At 46.8% G+C, this 26,040-nt stretch overlaps 1 protein-coding gene across 4 annotated transcripts in view; it reads left to right on the top strand.

Annotated features, from left to right (window-relative positions):
* Positions 1-26,040, top strand: part of LOC139747641 (tetraspanin-1-like) — a 245,716-nt gene that overhangs the window by 99,649 nt on the left and 120,027 nt on the right. For all 4 annotated transcript variants that reach the window (XM_071660147.1, XM_071660150.1, XM_071660148.1 and 1 more), the window contains one exon: positions 14,742-14,844. The gene's annotated coding sequence lies outside the window, so the exon portion shown is untranslated. The remainder of the gene's footprint in view (positions 1-14,741; positions 14,845-26,040) is intronic.

Below are 26,040 nucleotides of genomic sequence, written 5' to 3'. Positions count from 1 at the left end.
CCAGATGGCCACCCGTCTCCAGGTAGTCAAAAATATCAGCGTGTTCTCAAATATCGAAAAATTGTTGAAAAAAATAAGAAGAGATATTTTTGCCTTGTATATACCCTTACCCCCCAACCCCACCCTCCCTCTGAATACATGGCCAGAGGAGTGGTGTCTGGTTTTAGTGATGAGGTGAGGGGGTTGTGCGTTGCAGGTAAGAATAGCCAAGTGGGTCAGACGATAGATGAAAAGAAGGTTGGCCCCCCCCCCCCCCCTTAGGACCGGCACCTCCCCCCCTCCCTCCTCTCCCTCTCCCCTCTGTTTTTCTTTGAGACACAAGTGCGTGTCATGTTATTTCCCCCACCAGGAAGCAAGTATTCACAAGTTGCTGATCGAGAAAGTGGATTGGGTCAACTTGCTAGAAGTGTAATACGACTCGTCACTCAGTGAAAGATAAAAGGAACAGCAACTGGTTAAATGTTGGTGACTTTCGTATCATATACCTAAGACGCCTCCTTCACGGGCGCTGACGTCGGACCTGAATCCATACGATGTGTCTGTGGCCAAGGCATGGGTCGGTAAGGTCTCTCCTGTAGCCGTAGTAGTAGCTATGTTCCCCCACCAACCCACCATCAGGTGTCCAGAAGGAGGCCAGGCCAGGACGAGGGGCGTCATTTATAGAGCATGGAGACACAAGTGTGGTAAACACAAGGTAACGGACCATAAAACTGAAGGTTTTGTTATGATATTCCCCAAGATGCTTGGGCGTTCTGGGGCACACCTGGGGACACGCCTCTTTTCTCGTTCACCCCGCCAGAGGGAAGGATCGGGAGAGGACGTCCTCGCCTTCGTCCTGCTGGAGGCCACAGAGATGTGACTTGGGCAGCTGGGTGCTCGTCAGTTGGCTCCAGCTCTCTCAGAGCAGATTATTTTCGTATGTAAATTTTACTTCGTAAAGCCATTCTTATATTTTTTTTGGTAAGATGACATAATACTTTCTTTTTAAAAGCATACAGTATTATGACCATATATATATATATATATATATATATATATATATATATATATATATATATATATATATATATATATATATATATGAATTATGCTGGTGTATATAAATTTCGAGTTGCATTCATAGTTGGGGAAAGTGATCACTGCAGCTCTCGCTTTTTTACTCACTCGTGAACGCGATTTATGTCACTGTAAACACCATTTCTTTGTGTGTCGGGGGAGAAACTTGTGCCATATCTTACCAGGCGAGTCTTCATGCGTTGCAGCCATTATTTTCGGCACCAGCCACTCTAGCTTTCTGCACTATTATTACTTCCTCTGTTTTATTATCTATTGATACTTCACCCTCGTCGTCTTCGGCGCCTTAGGCAGTTAATGCTTCGTGTGATCGTACAAGATCCTGATGTTATTGTTGGACAGTGTTGGACTTACCATCGTTTTCAAGGGTGTTGTACCGTCGTGCTTAACTATCGTACGTCCCGCTCAAGAATCGTACCATCTAGCTCAAGGATAGTACCATCCATCTGAAGTGAACATTTGTCAACATCATCCCCACCCCACTGTGACTAGACTTGTCTCACCTTACAGGTCCTCCTTCCTCCACCTTCAGATCTTTCCCACAATCGTTCCGTTCCTCGTCCTTCGTGTATTCCTCGCTGCACCTAACTCCTTCCCACACACATTCACGGCTTCACAACAACCGCAAAAAGAAGAAGAAGAAGAAAAAAAAGGAAGCCGTATTTAATCCCACGTTCCTCTACAGTAGTTTTTATTCATCCACCTCGTACATAACCGCAATGAATGTCGTGGATGCGTCAACCGGGACGTCAGTAACCCGCGACCCTCGCGTGAAAAAAAAAGAAAAAAAATGACGTATAAAGACGGCGTGACGTCACCGCAGACGCAAAGAAACACGGTTGGGTCTCCCGATCTTTCTCGTCTGGGGCCTGCAGTCGTGTACATAACCTTTGGGAGTATTGGCTGGTGTGTGGTGTCTCATGGGGGGAGGAGGAGGAGGAGGAGGATTCTCTACGCTTGGCGTCTTGCCTCCATCTGTTGTTTCAGCTAATCCATTTGCTCCATTTCTTTTTTCATCCTCCTGTTCCGGTGGTGTGGTGTATAGCGCGTCTGTTGGTCGGGGTCGTTGAATTCCTCTACCTCCGTTGGTATCTGCTGAGTTCTGTTGTCAGGAGATAATGTACTGTGTTCCATCTCTGTGGGTACTGTTGCGTCCTGTTTGACTCGTTTCCTATATTTACTCTCAGAATCTCTGTTTTATTGCTGTGTCTGCTACTCCCCTGCTGGCTGGTTAGGGTCTGCTGAGTGTGGAGGGGGGGGAGGGGAAAAATGGTTTAATGGATAATAACCCATGAAGCTGTGCGCCACACTGGGCTCCCACCATCTGCCAGCCAGGCCGTCCTTGTTGGTTATCTTTGGTGACATCGCAGTCGACTTATCGCATCTTTCCCGACGCCTTCCCCTCCTTCACCCAGTCGCGTCGTCTTCTAGACTCCACTTGCACATCATCCGGATGGAAGTACTTGGTGAAATAGCCGTATTATCCGCAACCATTTCGTACTCGATGTCGTTTCTAAGGAAGAGCATCAAGAACCAGGATCCGATCTCGTGTCATCTCGACGCATCTCTCGGCCCGAGACTGCACGAAGACTTCGTGCGTTTGCTCCGCTCCTGGCGCACGGAGGGAGACACGACCGGCCCCTTCACCACGACGGAACCTGACGCTCGTGTGTGGCTTTATGATGAACCCTCGAGTACGACGACGGACGACCAACATTGCGTAGCCAGGCGATCGTATCCGAGTGTCGTACGCGCTCTCGCTCAAGGGTCGTACCATCGAACTTAGATGGTTCAGCCACACACAGTCTGTAACAACTAACAAAATATAGTCTGAAGAAATGGGGAGTGGGGAGAAATGGGGAGGGGGAGGGGAGGGGAGATATTACATAGCGTTTACGTTCCCATCCCACGGGTCGTGTTGGCACGGTTGGCAGTGGGACACCGTGGGAGGTTTGCACGGTCACACCGTCGTGGTCAGCCCGGGGTGTATTCAGGCTGCCTTGTGTGTGTGTGTGTGTGTGTGTGTGTGTGTGTGTGTGTGTGTACCAGACAGTGCTAACCTTCCCACTCATCGTCCTGCACTGCGGTCGAGGTTCTCACGCTGTCTCGTTCTCTCATGACACTCTCGCCACGTGTGGGGCCTGTTGTGGTGGTATACCCTCCTCCCTCATCATCACGTCTAGGCCTCTTGTGGTACCACCCCCTCCCCCCTCCATTGTCACGTCTGGGCCTGATGTGATGGTGCCCCCTTGTTACGTCTGGGTCTGTGGTGGCATTCCTTGTTACGTTCTTGTTACGTCTGGGTCTGTGGTGGCATCCTTGTTACATCCTTGTGACGTCTGGGTCTGTGGTGGCATCCTTGTTACGTCCTTGTGACGTCTGGGTCTGTGGTGGCATCCTTGTTACATCCTTGTGACCACTGGGTCTGTAGCAGAAACCTCGTTGCGTCTGGTTCTGTGAAAGCACCCACACTGCATCTGGATCTGTGGTGACATCGCCGTGACCATCCTCCCCTGGTAGCACCCATGCTACGTAAGCGCTATTCCTCACCTTCTCATGACACATTTACGAGACGCATGGTACTGTTATCACCCCCATGACATCATCACCAGCCCCATGGCACTCGTGGCATCGCCCCTCAGAGGACCACGTACGCTGCACTTGGCTGCAAACACAGACCGACTACGTGGTGTGTGTACCGTTCGTTCACATCATCACCTCAAAATATACGTCAGTGTGCAGGAAATAGATACAGCTGGCCTTCACAGGTACTGCGTCAACAGTCGCCTTCATTTGAAGAACTGAGGTGGCTACCGAACGAGCCGAGTGGTTGAACAAGGTGGGGTACCTGTTGAATGAGATGGGGGAGCTTCCTGAGTAAGTGTTGAGTAAGGCTGAGGTACTTGCTGAACGAGTTGCGATGACTGATTAACCCCCTGAGATAAGTACCGCACCTGAGTTAGTTAATCAAACTGGGGATGGTTGTTAGATCATTCAGGTACCAGTTGAAACAACCACAGTAACAACTGGCCGGCTGAGAGAGACACGCACATCATGACCAAGTCTCAGTCACCGAGGCACTAAACCCACTAAATGACATAACGAGCCAAGGCTTCATTATATTGTTTGATGCACTGAGGGAAGCTGCGAGACATTTACGTATGTCTTTCGTACGTTGTAGACTGTCAGCAAAGAATTCGTTTAACCCCATCAGTTGAATGTCTTGAGTGATGTTATCCTCCAAGGCCTCGAACATTAGGCAGACTATAAAGACGACAGGGGTGTCCAGATGCCTTGCAATATAAATAAACGCGAGAGTATATTCTTTCTTGTATTCACATGGATGTGGACGTTCAAATCGGAAACCTGCTCAACCAGGGGACCACATCCTGTCGTAAAATTAATGGACGGGGTTGTAATGTGTATTTGTGTCTATATGTTTAAAGAAAACAGTGCCACGGCAATACACCGATGCAGTTGAGGTGGGGTATTGCGGGAGGAACAGTGGAGAACGGTGTCGTAAAAATGGACTGGTCCCTGTAGGGTACTCGTGGTTATGACCATTTGATGGTGGGGAGAGGAGAGAGGGGGATGGTCTGTGCTTGAGGTGCAAGGGCGCGACGCCTGGTAGTGCCAGCAGGTCTGTGGGTGGAAGGGTTGTTATTGATGATAGTTGTGGGTGTTGGTGTTGTAGCAGGGAGGGGGAGGAAATTGGTGGTGTTTTTTGTCAGCTGTTGTTGGTGATGTTGATTAAAAAAGGTGTTGGTGATGATTGATGGAGGGTTTGGTGGTGGTGGTGGTGCATGGTAGAGAGGTGGGGGATATAGATGAGGTGGGTGGAGAAGTCGGTGGAAATGATGCCATTGGTGACGAGTTGGGATGTAAGGTGTTGTTTATAGTGGTGAACCTGTGTATGACATCCCTGGCTCTTAGAGAGAGAGAGAGAGAGAGAGAGAGAGAGAGAGAGAGAGAGAGAGAGAGAGAGAGAGAGCGATGCGCCCATGTGATGTCTTCATTGGTCGTGGTGGGTGACAAAACTCTCTGATGGGGATGGCAGTAGAGGTGATGGAGTGGTTGGGAGAGAGTAAAAGTGATATTGGAAGGTAAGGTCGCTGTGGTGGTGGTGTTGGCAGCCAAATTGTTGGCAAGGCGCTTGCTGGTCATTGCCATTAACCCTCTGGTTTGGTTTGATGCTCTTGCTTCTGGGCGTAACTGTGACGTGTTTAGTAGACCTTGGCAATGCCGTTGGAAGTAGTGGTGATAGTGGAGGTGATAATGATGGTGATAGCTGTGAATGACCATGTCACTAACGAAGGTGTTAGGGTTGGTGAAAGTGGTGATATTGGTTCTTATAGGACGGTAGGAGTGAGTGTAGCGAAAATGTTCGTAGTAGTAGTAGTAGTAGTAGTAGTAGTAGTAGTAGTCGTAGTAGTCTTGATTAAGGGGATAAAAGGGATGCTGGTGGGTTATGATGGTAGTGTGTGGTTTGGTGGCGATGATGGTGGTGGTAGGGGCGGTTGTGGTAAGGGGGGGGGGGGACGCTACGAGAGTGGTACAGACAGACAGACAGACAGACAGACAGACAGACAGATAGGGTGGGTTAAAACCTCTAGGACACCGAGAGTGGACAGCCCCGCAAGGCGAGCATGAAAGACCTCGTCTGTTTCGCTGATGGGACCTCGTGAGTGTTATGTGGTAGTGGTGGTGGTGTCTGGCCCTTGGCTGTCTCTTACCACCAGTGTAACTATCGTTGTTGTTGCTGCTGCTGCTGCTTACTCCGAGTGCGTTAGGATGGAGGTAGATTGCGTTAGGGCATATTGGGTGTGTTTCGTGGAGTGTGCTGAAAGGGGGGTCTGTTTGGAGTGTGTTACAAGACAATGCCTTGTAGTAGGATATGACACCAGTTTCTCATATGCTTCTCTCTTTGTTTCTAAAATGTTCGTATGTTTGGGTGTCTATTAGGTGTTTTATCAACTGTGTAAGACCGATTTGTATCCTGATTTATGTGAACCTGGGTGTACCTGACTGCTGTGTATCTTGATCACAATGTATGGTTATACCTCGAGCTGTGATAAGGTTGTGTGTATCCTATACCAGTTTGGGTATACCAGACAGTCTCTATATGTCTGCAATTGCCTCGTATATGTGCAGTCAACACGTGTATGCCGATCTATTTATACATCATTATATTTTTCCACGCCATGATTAAACAGCGGCAAAAAATATTTCCTTTCATGTTTTGATACCGACAACGAGTCTAATCCAATTAGTTCTCTGGAATAATCATTTTTTTCAATAACCTAGTTATCGCTTTTAGTTAATTAGTGTCAGATCCCTTCACGAGTTATAGATATTCATTTATATCAAACGATTCGATCACCTCCTGGAACCGTGGCACAAGGTAATCATTGATAAGCTTATTTATATCAATCATGAAAGCAACAAACACGCCACCTGCCTCAGGGGTTCAGGGAACGATTCTGTCTTAAGCGAACCATCTGTGAATTTACTCTCCGTAATATTTCCATGTTCTAGCCATACTTACGCGATCTAATAATATATTCTTATCACGGATATTCGCCAAAGCCTTCTTCAGGAGAGTGATATCCACCTGAAGACGTCTTCGTCGAATGAATTCAAGTAGATTGAATTCCTGGATTTTGTTTCCAGTTTTCCCTTGTCGCATGTTAATCCTTATTTGTCTCTGTGAATGATTGCCTGGTAGGACAGTATAGGGAGGGAGTTCTGCTGCACCCGTAGGATCCCATAACCTGAACTTCCTCCACTTTTAGGGAGATGAGGAGCTGGGATGTGTGTGTGAAGAATGTGATGTTTGAGACCCCTCATGAGGTCTTCTGCATGGGGGGTAGGAGGGAGAAGTGAGAGAGGGGCAAGGACCGGGCGAGCGAGGGAATGTGCTGGTGTAGGAAGAGTTGGGGCGGTGGGAGAAGGGTGGGTTGGGGGTACGTGTTGCATGGTTCATGGGAGTGCATGCCATTGCATGCCTTTCGTTCTTGGCTGGGAGAGGTCATGGGAGGATGAGTAGGTGTGCTCGTGTTTCTGTACCTCTGGGTCGGTAGATTGAAGATGTATTTTCATGGGAAAAAAAAAAGAAGTGACCTTGTCAACGTGTTTTGATGACTGAAACGTGAATTAACCAGACCCCTTACTTGATCTAACTCGCTTGGTTGACTAAACTCAGTCTAAGTTATCTGACAGGGGAACAGTGACCACAAAACTGGACTATACGACTTTTGAGTGCTGCACAGACTGAACCCCACGACACGAACTTCCACACAGGTTCGCCTACACATCATGGACTTCTACACTAGCTGACCATTACGTCCCTGTCTTCCACACAAACAGATCTGCACTTCGTTGAATTCCTCATCGGCTCAACTACAAGTCATTCACTTACACGAATTGCTGAACTGCACGACGCTGGATTCCACTCAGGGAGATCTGCCCATTGCTGACTTCCACGCAGGCTGGACTGAACCTTTGTACTCTATAGACAGACAGGTGTGTGTGTGTGTGTGTGTGTGTGTGTGTGTGTGTGTGTGTGTGTGTGTGTGTGTTGGGGGTGGGGAAGGGGGGTAAGTTCACCTTCCACGGCCTTCAAAGGCAACCTCCACTGCCCCTGGGGGCCCAAGGCGTGGCGTAGTGTGTGTGGGATGCCCACCACCACCACTCGTCATTGCCCCAGGGGGAGAAGCGAGCAACCACACAATGAACCCCGGGGAATCGTCACAAGGTATGTGACGGCATGTCATCCCTAACAACCCCCACCCCCCCTCCCCCTGGCTTATGAGAGGTAATTCCAAATCGAACGAGTTGTGAATAGTTCACTGATTGCGGAGCGACGTTAGATCATCCAATCGATTGTTGACCAGGCTTTGTAAACAGTGCAGTAACGTATATATTTGGTAATCCATTGATTGTTGCCCAGTCCTTGGAAGCAGCCCACTTACCATGGAACTCTTAATGTGAGTCGGTTATTGAAGCCTGGTCGCTGGACTTTTTAAACACACTCTGTATCCTCCAGTAGGAATTTTTACAGCATATTCGCCGCTCCTGCGACCCAAAAAAATTCAAATTAGAATCAGACACGATTATCGGGGTTCGGGAGGGCTCACGAGAGAAAGAGAGAGAGAGAGAGAGAGAGAGAGAGAGAGAGAGAGAGAGAGAGAGAGAGAGAGAGAATGGCGAAGCTTACAGATGGTGAATAGAGAGGCTCAGCCGAGGTCATTAGCCGCTCGTGGACGTCAAAGTCGTCGCCTCATACCTTGCATCACTGAGATTGTCTTTCCTCCAGATGTAACACGGAGATAATAATCTCCACGGTTGCCCAACCGTTCGTCTGTGTCATTGTTATCTGTCTGTGTCTGAGGTCTGTCTCGTCGACCACTTGTTGCAACAGTAGTGTAAAAAACCTTCGAAGACATTTAGAAAATAAAATTACATCATCCGCAAACACCAAAGCCCAGCCACAGCTAAAACATCCGTAAACATCGAAAAGCATTTCACCACAACAGCAGCATCTGTAAACATCAAAAGGCATTTCACCACAACAGCAGCATCTGTAAACATCAAAAGGCATTTCACCACAACAGCAGCATCTGTAAACATCAAAAGGCATTTCACCACAACAGCAGCATCTGTAAACATCAGAAACTTGCCCCACCAAGGCAGCATCTGTAAACACCAAAAAAAACCTGCTCCACAACTTCAACATCTATAACCATCAAAGGCGAGAGCCGCCTCCATAGCAGGTGTGAGCATCAAAAGCGTGGCGTCTCACCACCACTCCATCCTCAGCGTTATAAGATGAGAGGGGAGGAGTATAGACTTCTCAGGTGTTGAGTAGCATCCAATACTATCTTCTGATTTACTCAAGCTCGCACCATCTGCCTCAGTATAACGTTAGCCTCTCTTACAACGCCCGACCTTCTCATTTCATGCCTCGCCACTAGTATCCTACACCACAGGTCGAGCGAGAGGCATGCCCGCTGGGGTATTAAATCTCATACACGAGAATAGGATATAATTCCTTTTCTCTCTACGTAATCAGATTTTTTTCCCCACGGCCAACCATTGAGAGAGAGATGATGATAAGACCTCGTCATGTTCGCTTTGATATTCTGAGGTGAATGATCGGCCAAGGACTCGTGGCTCGCAGGGGACGAAGTGAATATCGTTCTCTGCGGGTTCTCGTTTATTTTGTGTTCCGTCTTTCAGCGCTGACGATCCGCTGCAAGGTAAGTAGCCAGCCCCCGCGCGCGCCCCTCTGTTGCTCTCTTGTCTTTTTCCTCCTCCTCGCGCTCTGTACATCACCTTTATTTTAAGAACGGGAGATTTTTAGGCACACGATAAAAACGTTTATTAATTCACACCCTGGCATCGTTCAGTTTCCTCTCCCAGGTGCGTTTAAGGGGGGGGGGGGGAAGCCTCGTCCCTGCCAACATTACTACCCACTACCATCACAGGGTCGGTGCCAACACAGGGTCGGTACCGACACAGAGGTTCCGTCATTAACGTATATAAAAACAGATGACCGAGGGACTCGAGCCGGTCTGGGAGTCCCATGGAGAAGAATGGTCGTGTAAACATCTCTGGAGGGATGTACGGCCGTCGGAAGCCTGGCGGGAGAGGACCCGGGTAGGAAGAGAACTGATATCACCTCAGGAGTGGCGAGAGCGCCATCGACGACCCTCACGGGAATGAGTGTAGGGAAAAGAAGGAGAGGAAATGAGAGAGAGAGAGAGAGAGAGAGAGAGAGAGAGAGAGAGAGAGAGAGAGTATATTAAGGGATGGATTTTGAAGAAGGTGGCAAGAAATTAGGGGAAGACGAAGGAAGGTTAATGATGGTTAAAGGGGGCTCTAAGGGAGGGGCACGGATGGAGAAGGGTAGAGAAGCTAAAGAAGTGAAAGAGTGGTAGGGGAAGGAGGAGGGAATGATCCAGTGATGAATTACTTGGATAACTCTCAGGAAGGTCATGTTCAAGGAGCTGAGAGGGACATGATGAGGTTAACTCGAGGTTCTGAGAAGAGCACGTTAAGGTGTCTCAGCTTACAGAGGCTACCCTTAACCCCAACACACATCCTTCGTTTCTCAAAGACGGTGAAAGAAAGCGACAAGAACGTCTAATTCAAGAGGAGGGCCTTCAATTGATGGTGCTTCTGATGGAGACACATCTGTCGTGGAAACTTCTTTGGGGGAGAATTTCATTAAACAAGTTGGTAGGTTTTCTGTGAGACTCATGTCTCCTGTGACACCTGTGTACCGAGTCAGGTGTTGGGGACAGTCAGGAAGAGAAGCAGAAAATTCCATATATATATATATATATATATATATATATATATATATATATATATATGTATAGGATAAACAGACCCTTGTGGTTAAGATCTGTCTCACAGTATTTTTTTGTGTGTTCCTGCAAACGACTGAGTAAACCCATTGGGCTTATTGGTTATTGGAAACGAGAATACGTCTTATCGGGTTTCAGGAAACCCTAGAAAACGTTCTATTGGCCTTGGTGCCTATAGTGTGCCTCGTACTCATCACTGGAGTTCGCCAAGTTGCGTCACTAGAAGGTGTTATCCCATTGGCTGTTGGCAGAATACGCTGTACGTCTTAGAAGGTGTTAATGACCCCATCAGACTCCTTCATGACTGTTGAAACCTTTATCAAAGTCCTCCACGATGCTGGAAGCCCTATCAGACTTCTCTGTGGTTCCTGGAAATCCTGGGAAACTCTTCATGGTGGCTGAAACCCCATCAGACTTTTTCATGGTCTCTGGAAACCCCCAGTCAAGCTTCTTCATGGCTGCTGGAAATATTACCAGGCTTTTTCATGGTGCTGATAACCCTAACAAGTTCCATCGTGGTGGTTGAAAATCCTTATCAAACTCTTTCAAAGTTGTCCTCCTTCGCCCCCCCCAAAAAATCTCTCTCCTCCTCCTCAGCCTGCTCCTCCTCCTCCTCCTCCTCCTCCTTGTTTGCTGGAAACGACGTACAAGGTAGTAGAGGCTACCTGGAACCTGGTACAGTTGAAGGATCTGCTGGTCTCCTCACCAGGTCCACCTCCTCTCCTCGCAGAGCTCCATCAGTCAGTCACCCACACGAAACATGACGAGAAGAAAACTTGGTACATGAACGAGGTTCACGAACGAACTCAAAACAGTCATACACACACACACACACACTCCCATTAACCTCGATATATCACAGAAACGTCCCGTCCATATATATATATATATATATATATATATATATATATATATATAAAGATTTCAGTTCTAAAAACTAACATTTTGAGCTCTGGAGCGGAATATCTTCACAGACGTCCTTGTGGACGACCTCTCCCTCTGGAAAATCATAGGGCATGTTCCCTCGCCAGGATGGTGTATGGAAGGAGGAGGAGGAGGAAGAGGGGAGAAAAAAATCGAAGACAAAAAAGATATAATTTCTCAAAGGTTGATTTGGTAAGGGACGGACACGTGGGAAGTAAATTGCTTGTGCAAGGACAGTAATGACAAGGGAGGAAATACAAGCAAGGGTTTTATAGAAAGGTTTACGAGCGAAGGAAAGTCCGAGAAAATAAAACTGGTTTTGCCGCCTCGGATTTACGTGAGAGTAAGCCTTTTAGGTCGGTGGTGTGCGTGGGTGTATGTGTGTGGGGTTAGGGAGTTGGGTGGGGGTTGTCGTATTGGGCAGGCTTGTGGGTTGTCAGAGGTTGGATGGGGAGGAGGGGGTAGTGGTGGTGGATAAGAAAGTGAAAGAAGCTGCAGTGAAGGATGCAGCAACGAGGGAAGAAGAGGCGAAGGAAGTAACATTGAATGAAACTATACTGAAAGAAGTGACGCGGAAAAAGAAACCATTGAGGATCAGTAAGAATGAAGCCAGCTTCACTGAAGAAATCAAGGGTGAAGGAAGCAGCAACGCCAACAAAATCACCACTGATGAAAGCAACACTCAAAGCAGCTACACTGAAGGAAGCAACACTGAAAAGCACCAACACTGAAGGAAGCAACACTGAAAAGCACCAAGACTGAAGGAAGCAACACTGAAAAAGCACCAACACTGAAGGAAGCAACACTGAAAAGCACCAACACTGAAGGGAAGGCAAGTCAGAAACCGATTTATGAGGCAGTTGTTCGGGGAGTGGAATACAAGAAAAAAAAATATATTGAAGAGAAAACATTTTGCCAGGTCATTGGCGATGGGAACTGCGAAGGCTGCAAAATTGTGTTGGCAAGTTCTTGCAGTGGGCACAGAAGGCAGAGAGTATTACTGACTGACAACAACACAGTCTGACGAAGCTGTAGAAGTTGGCCGGAGGAAATTACAACACAAAAATGAACTCGATGTATTTTTTTTTTTTTTGTACATTCGTTGCTCAGAATATAACCCAGTGACAACATAGTTAACTGAAGCTGTAGAGTTTGGACACAAATACCTAACTGCAGGAGAAAATCTCAATAAAAGTGATTAATTTTTGACCTGTAGTTACCAAATCTGGTCGTACCAATAGCCTACTGTATTTCTCTGAAGTTGTATAACTCTCAGAGAAGAACGTTCAATGTAGAATACATTCGAAGATTTATTCTTGCCTTTTTTTTTTGTGTATATACAATTTCCTACGAGACTCGTTCATATAACCCAACAGACACCTCAGCTGGAGGGGCAGTAGATGAGGTGGTGTGATATATATAGAGTTTCGAGGTTTTGTTTCTAAGGAGTAAATCTAAGATTGTGTGAGAGGTTGTGAGAGTGGAGGAAGAGACAAGGGAGAGTGAAGAGGCAGACAACTTTACAAAGGAGAGAATCTCGTGACCAAGAAATTTATTTTACTTGGTTTTTTTCTCTCTTTTTTTAGAGACTTAAGATGATTGCGGAAGGAACAGGCGATAAAGGTTTTGCTGTGTGTGTGTATGTGTGTGTGTGTGTGTGTGTGTGTGTGTGTGTGTGTGTGTGTGTTTCTTTATAACTGTGTACTATCCCAAGAATATATAGTATTTTTGTAAATATGTGTCTGTGTTTATGTGCGTCTTTGTGTACACGCATCGTGTGCATTTGTACTGGTATGTTTGTGTGTACATAGTGGTGGGTGTACATGTAGGGTGTTACATATGTAGTTATGTGTGGGTGTTGTTAGTCTTGAAGGGAAGAACAGTACACAAGGTGTCATGACACGATCTTGAGTGTCATTGTACAATGTTAATTGTCATTGTACAGTCTTGTGGTGTCACTGTACAATGTTATAGTGTCGCTGTACAGTGATGAGTGTCACTACACTACCTTTATCCCTCCCCTTATTCCATGCCTATGCTACACCTACACCCTTCTCTTTAGTATACCACTACACCTCACGGCACTATAGTGGCTATAGAGGGTATAGAAAGGTATAGAAAGGGTGTATAGTGCATCGATATGATCACAGTAAACATATATCCCCGTTGGCACAATACCTGGTCTGTGTTTACCTACAACCGAACACATTATCACCATATTTATCACATGTTTTCTTCTCTTCTTTTTTACTCTTAACATCCTGAGTCTTCCCCACAATCTTCATCACTTCCTTTTCCCTAAAATCCTCCGTATTTTAAGTCTTTCCTGCATCCTGTTTTCTTTCCCCCCACCCCCCCTTAAACTATGACTGAACCGAGATGAATAAATTTGAATGTGTTGTTCTTTCACCTCGTATCCCTTACGCTCTTAAGTGTCTGGAAACACTTAGAACCATTTACCCTGGTGACGAGAGCGATGACACACTCAAGGCCATAAACAGAGGATCATGTTACATGCATGTCGGCTCATGTGTAGCCTTATACAGTGTCCTGTGTGTGTGTGTGTGTGTGTGTGTGTGTGTGTGTGTGTGTGTGTGTATAGGCTGTAGGTTTGTGGTCAACACTGTACGTAGATAATGGTCTAGGTAAACCTTAGGTAAAGGTCTAAGGTAAACCTTCGTTCAGGGTCAGGGTTTACTTTATGAAGAGGTCAGGGTAAACCTTAGATAAAGGTTTAAGGTAAAGCTTCGTTAAGGGTCAGGGTTTACTTTATCAAGAGGTCAGGGTAAACCTTAGGGGAAGATTAGGTAAACTTCAATTAAACATCAGGGGTAGGGTCTAGCTAAAGGGCCAGATAAACCTAATCTAACACGCAGGGTAAACCTCAGCCCCAGGTCATGGCGAGCCTTAGTTAAAGGTCAGGGTTTACCCTTACTAAAGGTCAGGGTAAACTGTAGCTAAGGGTAACCCTTAGCTCAAGGCAGGGGTAAACCTCAGCTAAAGGTAACCTCCTGACCCTGTATACTAACCCCTTCAGTTTATGTGGTAGGACAGAACCACTTCGCCATTCCACACCACCAACCACTGCATTAAAAAACCCACCCTTAGCAACCCACTAACTCACCCACGAACCCACTGACCCACCCACCTACCCACTCACCCACCCACATACCCACTGACCCACCCACCTACCTACTGACCCACTCTCCCTCACATAAGCAGACCTCCATCGACTCACAGAGCTGGAGGGACCCCACCAAACCCATCTGGTAGCAGATGACACCAACCACCTCATCCCTCCTCCTATATTCATCACGCTTCCCTTTGAGGACTTTGATGATGAGTTCTCTCTCTCTCTCTCTCTCCCTCCAGGCACCAACGAAGCCGAGCGAGCCAGACAGCCAACACACGCCTAGCGCCGCAGACGGTGCTGCCTTCTGCCCCCGACTGACGCCGCCTACCACTCCTCCTACAGGTAGGTCCTCTTACCACACTTCCCTACAGGTATATCGTATCTACAGATTAGGTCCTCTCACCAAGCCCCCTGAGGATAGGTCTTCTCACCAGTCTTTCTTAAGGTAGTTTCTCTAACCATTCCTCCTACAGATAGGTCCTCTCCACTCCTCCTACAGGTAGTTCCTCGTATCGCATCTCTTACAGGTAAGTACTCTCACCACTCCTCGAACAGGCAGTCCCTCTCACCACTCCTCGAACAGGTAGTCCCTCTCACCACTCCTCGAACAGGTAGTCCCTCTCACCACTCCTCGAACAGGTAGTCCCTCTCACCACTCCTCGAACAGGTAGTCCCTCTCACCACTCCTCGAACAGGTAGTCCCTCTCACCACTCCTCGAACAGGTAGTCCCTCTCACCACTCCTCGAACAGGTAGTCCCTCTCACCACTCCTCGTACAGTTAGTCCCTCTTATCACTTCTTCTGCAGGTGGGTCCTCTCCAGGACTATTTTTAACCTATAACCTTCTCATCTTCTATCAATCATCGGGAGGTTTTAGAAAGTATTTCAAGACACTACAAGTATTTTGGGGCACAACAAGCACTGGTAAGAGGTTTCAGGTCACTCTTACGACACATGAGGTACCTTCCCTACCTCAATCATCCTTGATTCATGACCCAGTGCCCACAGACATGCCTTTCCATTGATGGTGTAACAGGCGCAGTGTGCACCGTCTACCACCACTTCACTTCCCCTCACCCCAGCTTCCGCATATCTGGCCACACACCATCGCTAATTCGTTCTTTCTTCCTTGGCGGCTATAACTCGCGTCACTGTTGCCACAATCCATCGTGGAAATGTGCTGTACTCAGGCCGGTGTAGCCATAACCATTTCTTATGCTTGCCACATACCGTCTCACTACATCAACGTCCGCTACCCATGGCCACATTTACCATCATAAATACGTTTCCACCTCTCTATAGCATTATTTCCTCATACAGAACCCCATTTCCCTTCCAGCATGACAGTACAGTATTTCTTATTGCCCTATTCCATTTTTCATCGCTAGGACAATATTTTCCAATATGTCCCCGTTTTCCTCTCACAACAGAGATGCTTTCTTCTACTGTATACCCATTTCCCTTCTCCATAGTGATATTTTTCCCATATCTTACCCCATTTCCTATCACTCAAGCTGCTTTTCTCACCGTAACAACAGTTCTTAATCACTAAGTCTTCTTTTCTTCATATCTTTTTACCATAGCTGCATTTCCATTCACAAACACAGCACATTTTCCACCGTAGCTACATTTCTTCCATCCTCATAAAAACCCATTCCTATGACTTAACCCATATCCATATTTCTGTGTCGCAGTGGACACATTTCCAATCGTCCATGACACATTTCCAATCTTACTAGCCACATTACCAGCCGTCATGGAAACATTTGCCACAACATGGCCACATTTCTTGCCCCATATATCTGAAATCCTCTCCCCACCATGGCCACATTTTCCAACCAACACTTCCAATTTTGCCGGAGACGCTGGGCAATAACGTATTATATCGGCCCCGTGTTCTCGCCCAGTGAACGGGAATGGCAAGAGGATTGTAGGGGTCATGAAGAGTCTTTGTTTGATCCCCAGGAGTCCGACAGAGTGGTAATTAAACATTAGATGAAGCTAATTAGTTATTAGATGGTGGAAAGTTGGTTCATTACATTAGTTGTTAGGGTCTGATTTTATACTCTTGTTGACCCAATGCCTCGATACGAAATGTTGGATACACTTGATTGGTTATTATTTTGCTGACTAGAGGAGCAGTGGATTTATTGTGGATACTGTATCAGAACGTCGGGGTGTCTTGCCACGAAAGGTTTGATCTGGTTCCATTTTCTCTCAAGAGTTTGATTTAGGACCATCTCTTGAAAGCCTCCGTACCGTCACACTCACAGAGACCCACCACACGGGCCAACACCATCCCTCGCGCCCCTACGTCAAGACCATCCCTCGCGCCCCCTTACACCAACACCATCCCTCGCGCTCCCCTACGTCAAGACCATCCCTCGCGCCCCTACGTCAAGACCATCCCTCGCGCCCCTACGTCAAGACCATCCCTCGCGCCCCTACGTCAAGACCATCCCTCGTGCCCCTTACACCAACACCATCTCTCGCGCCCCTTACACCAACACCATCCCTCGCGCTCCCATAGCGACAGTCTTGCGCCACAACCCGACACTGTTTTTCACACCATTACATACATACACTTTCCCCTGCAACCACGGTCGCTCTCTAGCCTCAAGGCAGCGACATTCCCTGCTACTATCACATTTCCCGCCAGCAAAGACCGCATTTCCTGCCCCCATAGCTGCACATTTCCCCCACCATCAAGACCCCCCATCGTAAGCCATTAATGTCCCCATTTTCCCCAGGTTCCTACCAAACACCTACCCGGATTTAAAAGCCTCCCTCGCAAGTGCTGTTTGACGTGTAACTCTACGCCACAAAAGCCTAAAGTGATAAATCTTGGCCTTTTTCCCTTTTTTGTAGATTTATTTTTTTTACGTCGCGTCTGAGATGTGGGAGATATACCCACTCCCTCCCGAGACAGCTTTTTTTTTCTTCTTTTTTTCAGGGAGTAACCAGGACAGGTGGGTGTGTGGTGGATGTACTATACAGTGGTGTGTGTGTGGTGGATGTACCATACACAGTGGTGGGGACACCATACGTTGATGGTCGCACTGTACAGTGGTTAGGTGTGTAGTTGACCTACCATATAGTGGTGTGTGTACCATACAGTGATAATGTACCATACATTAGTGGGTGTGCCATACAGTAGTGTACCATAGCGTAGTTGGTGTACCATTCAGTGGTAGGTGTACCGTACGGAAGTCGATGTAGCATACAAGTGTTAAATGCGCAAACTTGCTGCATATCAATGAGATGTTCTTTCTTGAAAGAGGTAGCCAAGTGAATATGGAGCTCATTCTAATTAACCAGATAATTAACTTAACTATAGTGAAGTTACATTTGAATTTCGTGAAGCTATATGTTCTTATGTTAAGATTACATTTTATTATATATATATATATATATATATATATATATATATATATATATATATATATATATATATATATATATATATATAGTAATTATGTTAAGATTATATTTTGTTATATTCACGTTACATTGATTATACTAAGGTTACATTTGATCATATTATGATTACATTGGGTCATGGTGAGTCTACATTTATTTATAGTAAAGTTACCTTTGATGATAGGGATGGTTCATCAAAGAGTACCATTAAATAGCCGAAAATGTAGCAATTGATGTACAAAATGAATCACTACAGATGAAAACAGACACAAAAGAACTGGAATGTAAAAAGTTGAACACATGTTGTTAATTCTCACTAAAGTCTGTTTGTCTGTCTGTTGGTGAACCAGGTTTATTCCTGGCAGCGTCAAAGATCTCGTTGAACAGAGTGTATTTGTCAAGTTAGACAGACCGTATGCGAAGATTAACGAGAGTATAATCATTCTCGTTTAACAGCGTCATATATCAATGTGTAAACGAGTTCCTAGTGCATGTAATCGCAACGAGAGTATAATCATTCTCATTTAACAGCGTCATATATCAATGTGTTAACGAGTTCCCAGTGCATGTGAGCGCTTAACGAATGCTTAACAACTGATTTTTTTTTTAAACGAGGTGTTGAATGACGACCCCGGGGTTTAATGAGGCTTTGATGATAGTTTTTGTGATTGACGAACTGTGTGTTAACAAACTCGTAAGGAAAATTTCCACGATTAACGATTTAACAGCTGGCGCTTTCTGGTGCAACGAGTAGTTAAGCAACAAGATCGTAATAACGAGGCTGGAACGCTAACGGAAGGAAGTTGAAGATTAACGATAAGTGGGTGTACGGGAAGGGGGTAGGGGGGAGGGGTAGGAGTCGGGGGCCAAAGAGGGTCGAATAGGAAGGAGGGTTAAGGGGGTCGAATGGAAGGGTTAGGGGGTCGAATAAGAAGGTTAAGGGAGATTGAATAAGAGGGTTAAGTGGGAGGTCTATCAAGTTAAAGGGGGTTGAATAAGTGGGCTAAAGAGGGTCGAGTGACATGGTTGAAAGGGGTTGAATAATGAGCCAAAGGGGGTCGAATAAGAGGCCACAGGTGGTCGAATAACAGTGTTAAGTGGGCCAAATGAGAGGGTTTATGTGGGACAGAGAGAGTGGCAATGGTGGGATTAAGGCCTTTCCTTTTAGAAAGTTGAAGCTCACGGAGAGAGAGAGAGTGTTCTGGTGCGTGTTGTGCTGTGGTATGGACAGATAATGTGATTTCAGAGGTTTCCTATGCCGTAGATCAGATCATGGGTAGAGGTTTGCGGTGGGTGGGGAAGGAGGAGTATCTGTCGCAGTCCAGGCCTGGGGTGGGGAGAGGTTTCAGGGGGGGTTGGCGTGGAGAGAGGTTTCAGAGGGTTCCCAGTTGTGACCAGGGTTAAGGAAGAGGTTTCAGAAGGGTTCCATTATGTGGAACAGGATTGGGGAGAGAGAGGAGATTTCAAGGAGGTTTTGTGGTGGAGAGGTATTGTTTTCCGAAGTTGTTTTTTAATGTGGTTGGAGAGAGCTAGAGAGAGAGAGAGAGAGAGAGAGAGAGAGAGAGAGAGAGAGAGAGAGAGAGAGAGAACTGTGTACGATTAGAGAAGACATCACTTTCATGTTCCAATGTTCCTTAAACAAAACAACAAAGGAGGAGGAGGAGAAGAGGTGGTGGCTGCTGTCGTGGAAAATCAGGAAGGAAGAATATTCTGTCATGGAAGAGCTTCGTCATTATTCCAAATATTCGCCGGAATATTCTCTACGAGGCTCACATTGTATCAGGGGACACTCAGTCGCCTCGTGACGTCTTTGACTGATCGTAGAACTAAAGTGACATATTCCGCCAAGGTTGTAGAAAGGTACACTTGGGTTTAACGTTGTCTTTGTGGTTAGAAGTGGAACCTCTCAACACTTCATGAGGGTCTGGGCATTTCATGAGGTACGTACAGGTCTTGAGGTCTCATGAGGTGTGTCTCAAAGTTCATGAGGGAGTTGAGACGTTCAAAGACCTTTCGAACGATGATATTTGGTTCGGGTTATCTTCGCCAGATTGGACTATCTGAATACTTCAGGGAAAGAGGCTGGTTTTTTTTTTTTTTCCTCTCTTTTCAAAGTTCTTCGTCTGAGATCCCTCCCCCTGCCACAGACAGACAGACAGACGAACCCCCGCAGTAAAGGGCTTCCTCCAAGATCCCAAGGGACGTCGGGGTGTATATTGGTAGCGCCCCTTGGAGGTGAGGTGGTTGGAGGTCAAAAGGTCATCATCCCCCAAGTGGTACATACACCACCGCTGACCTCTGACCTGACGCCGCTCCATACCTGGTAATTACATGTCCTTGTACACAAGAGGTTCACCCTGAGCTAAGGAAGACCTTTCTCTTGTGTGCCGGGGGCGGGGGACGAGAATTTAGCTTGCCTTTAACTTGGGAATATGGTGCTCGAATATTACCCTGGTGGAAATCTCGAGTCTGTCTTTGTTCCCGACGAATATCGTAAGTATTCCCTTCTTGTTTCCAGGGAATATTCTTTTTCCCTCGCTACCGGCGAATATCGCCTCTTCTTTGTTCGTCGTGGTTCGTAAGGTGGAAGGCAAACGAATGTTGGAAAATTGTTTATCAATTCTGGTTTCAGCTCGCGCCATGAGTGGTGTTGGGAGCAGACCAGCTTCTCTCGGTGGATTGATTCAGAAGAAGGGAGATGCGTAGGGTTCTTAAAATGAGGTAGATAGATAGATAGATAGGCGAGTTGATGGATAGGTAGATGACTGACGTCCACTCGTCCAAATATGCATGTGAGGGCTAGGTGTCGTCTCAGAGGACGTAAGAATGATTTGAAAGTCAGTCCGTAAGGAGTTGGGAGATGCCATAGGAATCCTGTACCCCTCTCTCTCTCTCTCTCTCTCTCTCTCTCTCTCTCTCTCTCTCTCTCTCTCTCGGATGTGACACACGCACACAAACTCCCCAGAACATTTATATTCACAAGTCTCCATCCTCTCCCCAGACCTCCCTCACCACCACCACCTCTGGACTGGTTGATCGAGCTGTTTTTCCGAAAGTTTGCCGTAAACCCGTAAAATATGAGTGATAGAACGATGATCCTATGGTAAACTGGTCGACCACTGCACTTCATCTGTTGATATGCTTTGCTAAAGAACTTTTTTTTCCGTCAGTGGGTATCTTCACGATAGTTTTTTTCGTCCAGTGGGTATCTTCATGATAACGTTTTTTCGTCAGTGGGTATCTTCACGATAACGTTTTTTCGTCAGTGGGTATCTTCACGATAACGTTTTTTCGTCAGTGGGTATCTTCACGATAACATGTTTTCGTCAGTGGGTATCTTAACGATAACGTTTTTTCCCCCAGTGGGTATCTTCATGATAACCAGATTCAGACGTTCTGACGATTTAAGAGAGTCCAGATAAGAAGCTGCTGGTCTTTGATTGTGTTCGATACCAGGAAAAGGTTTTCGCCTAGACTCGAACCCTTGTTTTGAAGTTCATTTATCCCTAGCTGTAGCCGACTGATTCACAAATGGAGATGAGGTGTCTTCTTACATACGGCAGATCACAATTCATGACTTGATCAATCCAATCATCAGTATATCACTTGAGTAAATCATGACGCGCAAGATTCTCATAGCAGTTCCCCGATGAACGGAGGATTTGGAAGGGAGATGGTAAAAACGCACCACGTCTCGATTCCCTAACCCGGTTTGAAGATTTATATATTCACAGGAGGTGCAAAGGCAGGCAGGCGGAGTGTGAATGGGCCTTTCTTATGCTTGTGCATGCAGAGAGGAACGTCTTGGAAAGCTATCGTCAACACCACGATCCCCTTGTGGTTCTCCACACCGTAAGCTCCTGCCAGATCTGTGTCCAGGTTTAGCTACATGCCAGCGCCGGCAAGGCACTCCTAAAGTGTTGTCTTTAAGTCTTTATAGTTTTAGATAGTTGGATTTATCACGACTTTATCGAAATATGGAGATGTTTTTATACTTTCGAGATAGGTTGAGGAGGCAGACGTAATCGTGGCGGATCGCGGAGTTTGAATGGTATAAAGCGATTTTTATAAAACTGGGGCAACTATATTTTCCAACACTTCTCAGGTAGAGCTCAGACCCAACCAACCAGGCCGAGGGTTCTCGTATACCTTATCAGAACGTGGACATTCCTGGTAGTCTCGCTATCTGGACACGACTCCAGCGGGAGAGTCACAACGTTGTTTGAGCGATAAGGGAATCAAGAACTGTACGGGGAAGGGTTAAACCTTTTTAAGAGAGAAGAAGGACGTTTGTATCCCCTTTACGTAACGAACGTCCTTAAAATTCTAGCTCCCCCTTTTTGTAAGTAATAACAGGGGCCGTGGACTCCCCTGCCATGGGTAGGAGGAAATGTAGTAATTACAGGGTTAACCTCAATTACAGACTAGCTTCTTCCAGAGGTTACAACTCAACACGTGTGTACCACTGTCTGGTTTTACGTAAGATCCTCGGGCAAGACGGTACAATACTTGAGCACAACGGTGCGACCCTTGAGCACGACGGTGCGACCCTTGGGAGAGCGACGGTCGGGTCCTTGAGACGTGATGCTTTTGCCTTTTGACCTGACCGCTCAGATTAATGACCATGTCTCAAGGCTCCAAGAGAGAGAGATATGGATGGCTGTGGATTAGGAACAGTGTGGGCTGTTAGCGGTACTTGCTAAGGATCGCCTTTGTAATTCTTTTGAACCCTTCCTTTGGTGTCATAAAGTAACAGTCGTCCTCGTCGTATTCCATCATCCCTTTACGACAGGCGACAGCTTCTCTCCACATTGTTTGTCTGGTCATCTCACATGGGTCGGACAGACGTTCACCTCACACGTATATACACGTATGAAAGAGTAACTCATCCCCCCTGAAGCAAAGGTCAGGCTACAGGCCACCCTGCCCCACCTCTCTCTCTCTCTCTCTCTCTCTCTCTCTCTCTCTGGGGTTGAGTCTCGCTCCGCTGACGAGGTAGGTCCTCGAAGAAAAAAAAGAAAAAAAGAAACCGACGCCCTTTTCGCCCAGCGTCGGTAAGGCGTGACTCATTCCCGCAACTATATCATCGTCAGGAGTGTGTCCTCTCCCTCCCCACCTCACTGCCCCGGGGCACTTCACGCCAAAGTGAGAGGCTGTGTTTTCCTCATGGAGTCCATGAATGTAAATAAGTAGCCCTTCTCTCCCCCACCCCACACCACCCTCTTTTTTTAAAGAATCTATGGAGTGGGGGTAAAAAATGATGCACCCCCATTTTCGCCTCGACAATGGAGGTGGAGTCTCATTATTCTCTGTCCTGAGACTGACGGAGGCCTGGTATGTGGGGGTAGGTATTCAGAAGGGGTTGTAGAGGACCTGTCCCTGGGTGGGCGATTAGCTTTGCCCTCAGGGTCTTGGTAGGAGAGGCCGGCTTCTTAGGGGGGGAAAGGGATGATGTCCCCCCTGAGAGCGGGAGGCTCCCCTGAGGGCGGGAGTCCGCGCCACCAACAGCCACGGTGACCTACCACCCTCTGGAAGATGGGCAGCACACTGGGGGGACCTCTGGCTTCCAGCTGCTGCTGCTGCTGCTGCTGCCGTGCCTAAAAGCTGCCTTGGCTGCTGCTGCCTCTGCTTTTCCCACAACCTGATTTTGCTGCTCTGTTTGCGTTCATGCAGTTCCTCCTCCTCCTTCTACTACTACTGCTGCTACTACTACTACTACTACTACTACTACTACTACTACTACTACTCTACTACTACTACTACTACTACTACTACTACTACTACTACTCCTACTACTACTACTACTACTACGACGACGACGACGACGACGACGACGACGACGACTTATCCCTCTTAATTATGCTGATTTGTGGAAGGTGTTGTTGCTGCCACTTACTCCCGCCACCTCATGAACTGTTGCCTCGGCCATGAGGTTACTGCCCCTCGCACTGGATCTGCCCCCACTTGGGCGATGATAATGTGTCAGTCATTACTGGAATGAGGAAGCGAATCAGCGTCACCAGTCACATACTTAGCATCGCAGACGTGGTCGAGACGGGTCCTGTGTGTGTCTCATGACCTCTGGTGGTGACACTACACAGAGGGAGAAGGAGGGAGGAAGAGGGAGAGGAACTCCCACAAGACAGGTGTAGGAAGGGGGAACAACACCTGCTCATCACCCAGCAACAGAGGGAGGGAGATGAAAGGCCTCACCTCACCTCACCCGCTTCCGTGTCATCATCACGCGTGTGTGTAACACCCATCCAGGAACATGGCTTTTACCGCTCTGTTTTGGCTCCGTTTTTCAACTCCCGTTAGTCACCTACTCGGCAAATGCTGAGGGAGACGTTTATTGGTGACTCGATTTTTTTCTATCGGGCGTGGGGTGAATTGCCCTCAGAGAGAGAGAGAGAGAGAGAGAGAGAGAGAGAGAGAGAGGCTGGCTTTATAGCTGGGGTTAGGAGACAGTGTTAGCTCTAATAATGCAGTGCCGTGAGAGCCAGCCACGTCCTATTCGAGCCGTCACGCCCTTAACGATTCAACGCTTTCTAGGAACAAGGCGATCTCCCCCCCACGAGTTCTCTGCTACTGTGGTTACCGCCCCTCACAGCATGGCATGAGGGAGGGAGACAGACAGCAGCTCTGTTCTGCTCTACAGCGCGTAACTCAGGCTTGACGTAAAAGTGTCACAATGGATACGAACGCTTGTCAAGAAGCCACAACGTATGTTATTAAACATTTCCTCTGACGTTTTGGGAGAGCTTACTACGTCTTTTGAGTATGATGATATACACGACCGACTGCATTCTCTCCTGTCAGCTCATAGCATACTCTATATGTCCCTGGGTAGATGTAGCGTCGTAGTGCAGTAACTTCAGCTGTTGTTTGCTGTGTGTAGACGTATTGCCTTAAGAGTAGACAGTGAGCGTAAGCTACGAAAACAGTACCTGGGCCATAGCTGTGATTACTAGCTGGACCATAGCTGTGATAACGAGCTGGACCATAGCCGTGATAACTACCTGGACCATAGCTGTGATAACACCATCTAACCTATAGCTATGATAACAGTGATTGGACCATCAATGATAACAGTACCTGTATCATAGCTATGATAACAGTATCTAAAACTATAGCTATGATAACAGTACCTGGACCATACCAATGACCACAGTACCTGTAACATAGCCATGATAACAAGACTTAGACCTCACAACCTTGATAAGAGGACCCCGAGCCATAGCTATGATAACACGACCTGCATATGTACCAATGATAACTAGACCCCCTTGGGTCACTAATGTCGAGTTATACCACGGCACAAAAGATGAACGATTGCGCAGGGGAAGAAAAGGGTGTAGACGAACGTGTGAAAAATGTCCCTCCCTCCTTCCTCCCATCATCTCACCAGAAACTCCGACGCGTAAGAAAAGGAAATTTGCAACACATTGTGTAAAGTCCAGCTTGAATCTCTCATTAGTGTAGCTTTGGCAAACTGCTGAAGACTTTTGGAATAAATTTCTTGAGAGAGAGTAGTGATGAATCGTTGTATACATTAGGATTAAATTCATGTTATGTTGATTTAAGAAATTCGTCCGTACTTGCAACAGCTCCGTGTGGATGCATGGGCGCCTCCATTATTGCTCCTCTGATCCTTCAAGTTGTGCGAGGATGCGATCTGCAAATCTACATTATCTCCCACAATCTAGCTAACTCGATAGATTTTCTAGAGATATAGGTTCTTAGATGATTATTTCTTTTTTCGGAAATTATATTTTCAAACTGTATTCTTTAATCACATTTATGACAAATCTTGATTTTCTTTGATCTTATTTTACAGAATGTCTCTCGTATACCATGACTTTAGGAAATGATTCCTTTAACGTGGATTGAGGCCCATGCCTTCCAGGATGTTCCATTTGTGTGTGTGTTATTGCACTTCTCTCCTGTTTGCACACTCCAGAAAATTGAGTCTCCGTCATTCGCACTGATGGCTGACGAAGTCAGTCAGCTTTGATGGTGATCTTCGCTCATCATTGAGCTCGACGTTCGCGTCCGTTTTGCATCGCGGTGTTAGTACACGTCCGTATTCTTGTGCTCTGAAGATTTTCATCGCTGGTG

The sequence above is a fragment of the Panulirus ornatus genome, chromosome 69, assembly GCF_036320965.1.
Source record: "Panulirus ornatus isolate Po-2019 chromosome 69, ASM3632096v1, whole genome shotgun sequence".
NCBI lineage: Eukaryota > Metazoa > Arthropoda > Malacostraca > Decapoda > Palinuridae > Panulirus > Panulirus ornatus.
This window is presented reverse-complemented; position numbering and strand designations above follow the sequence as displayed.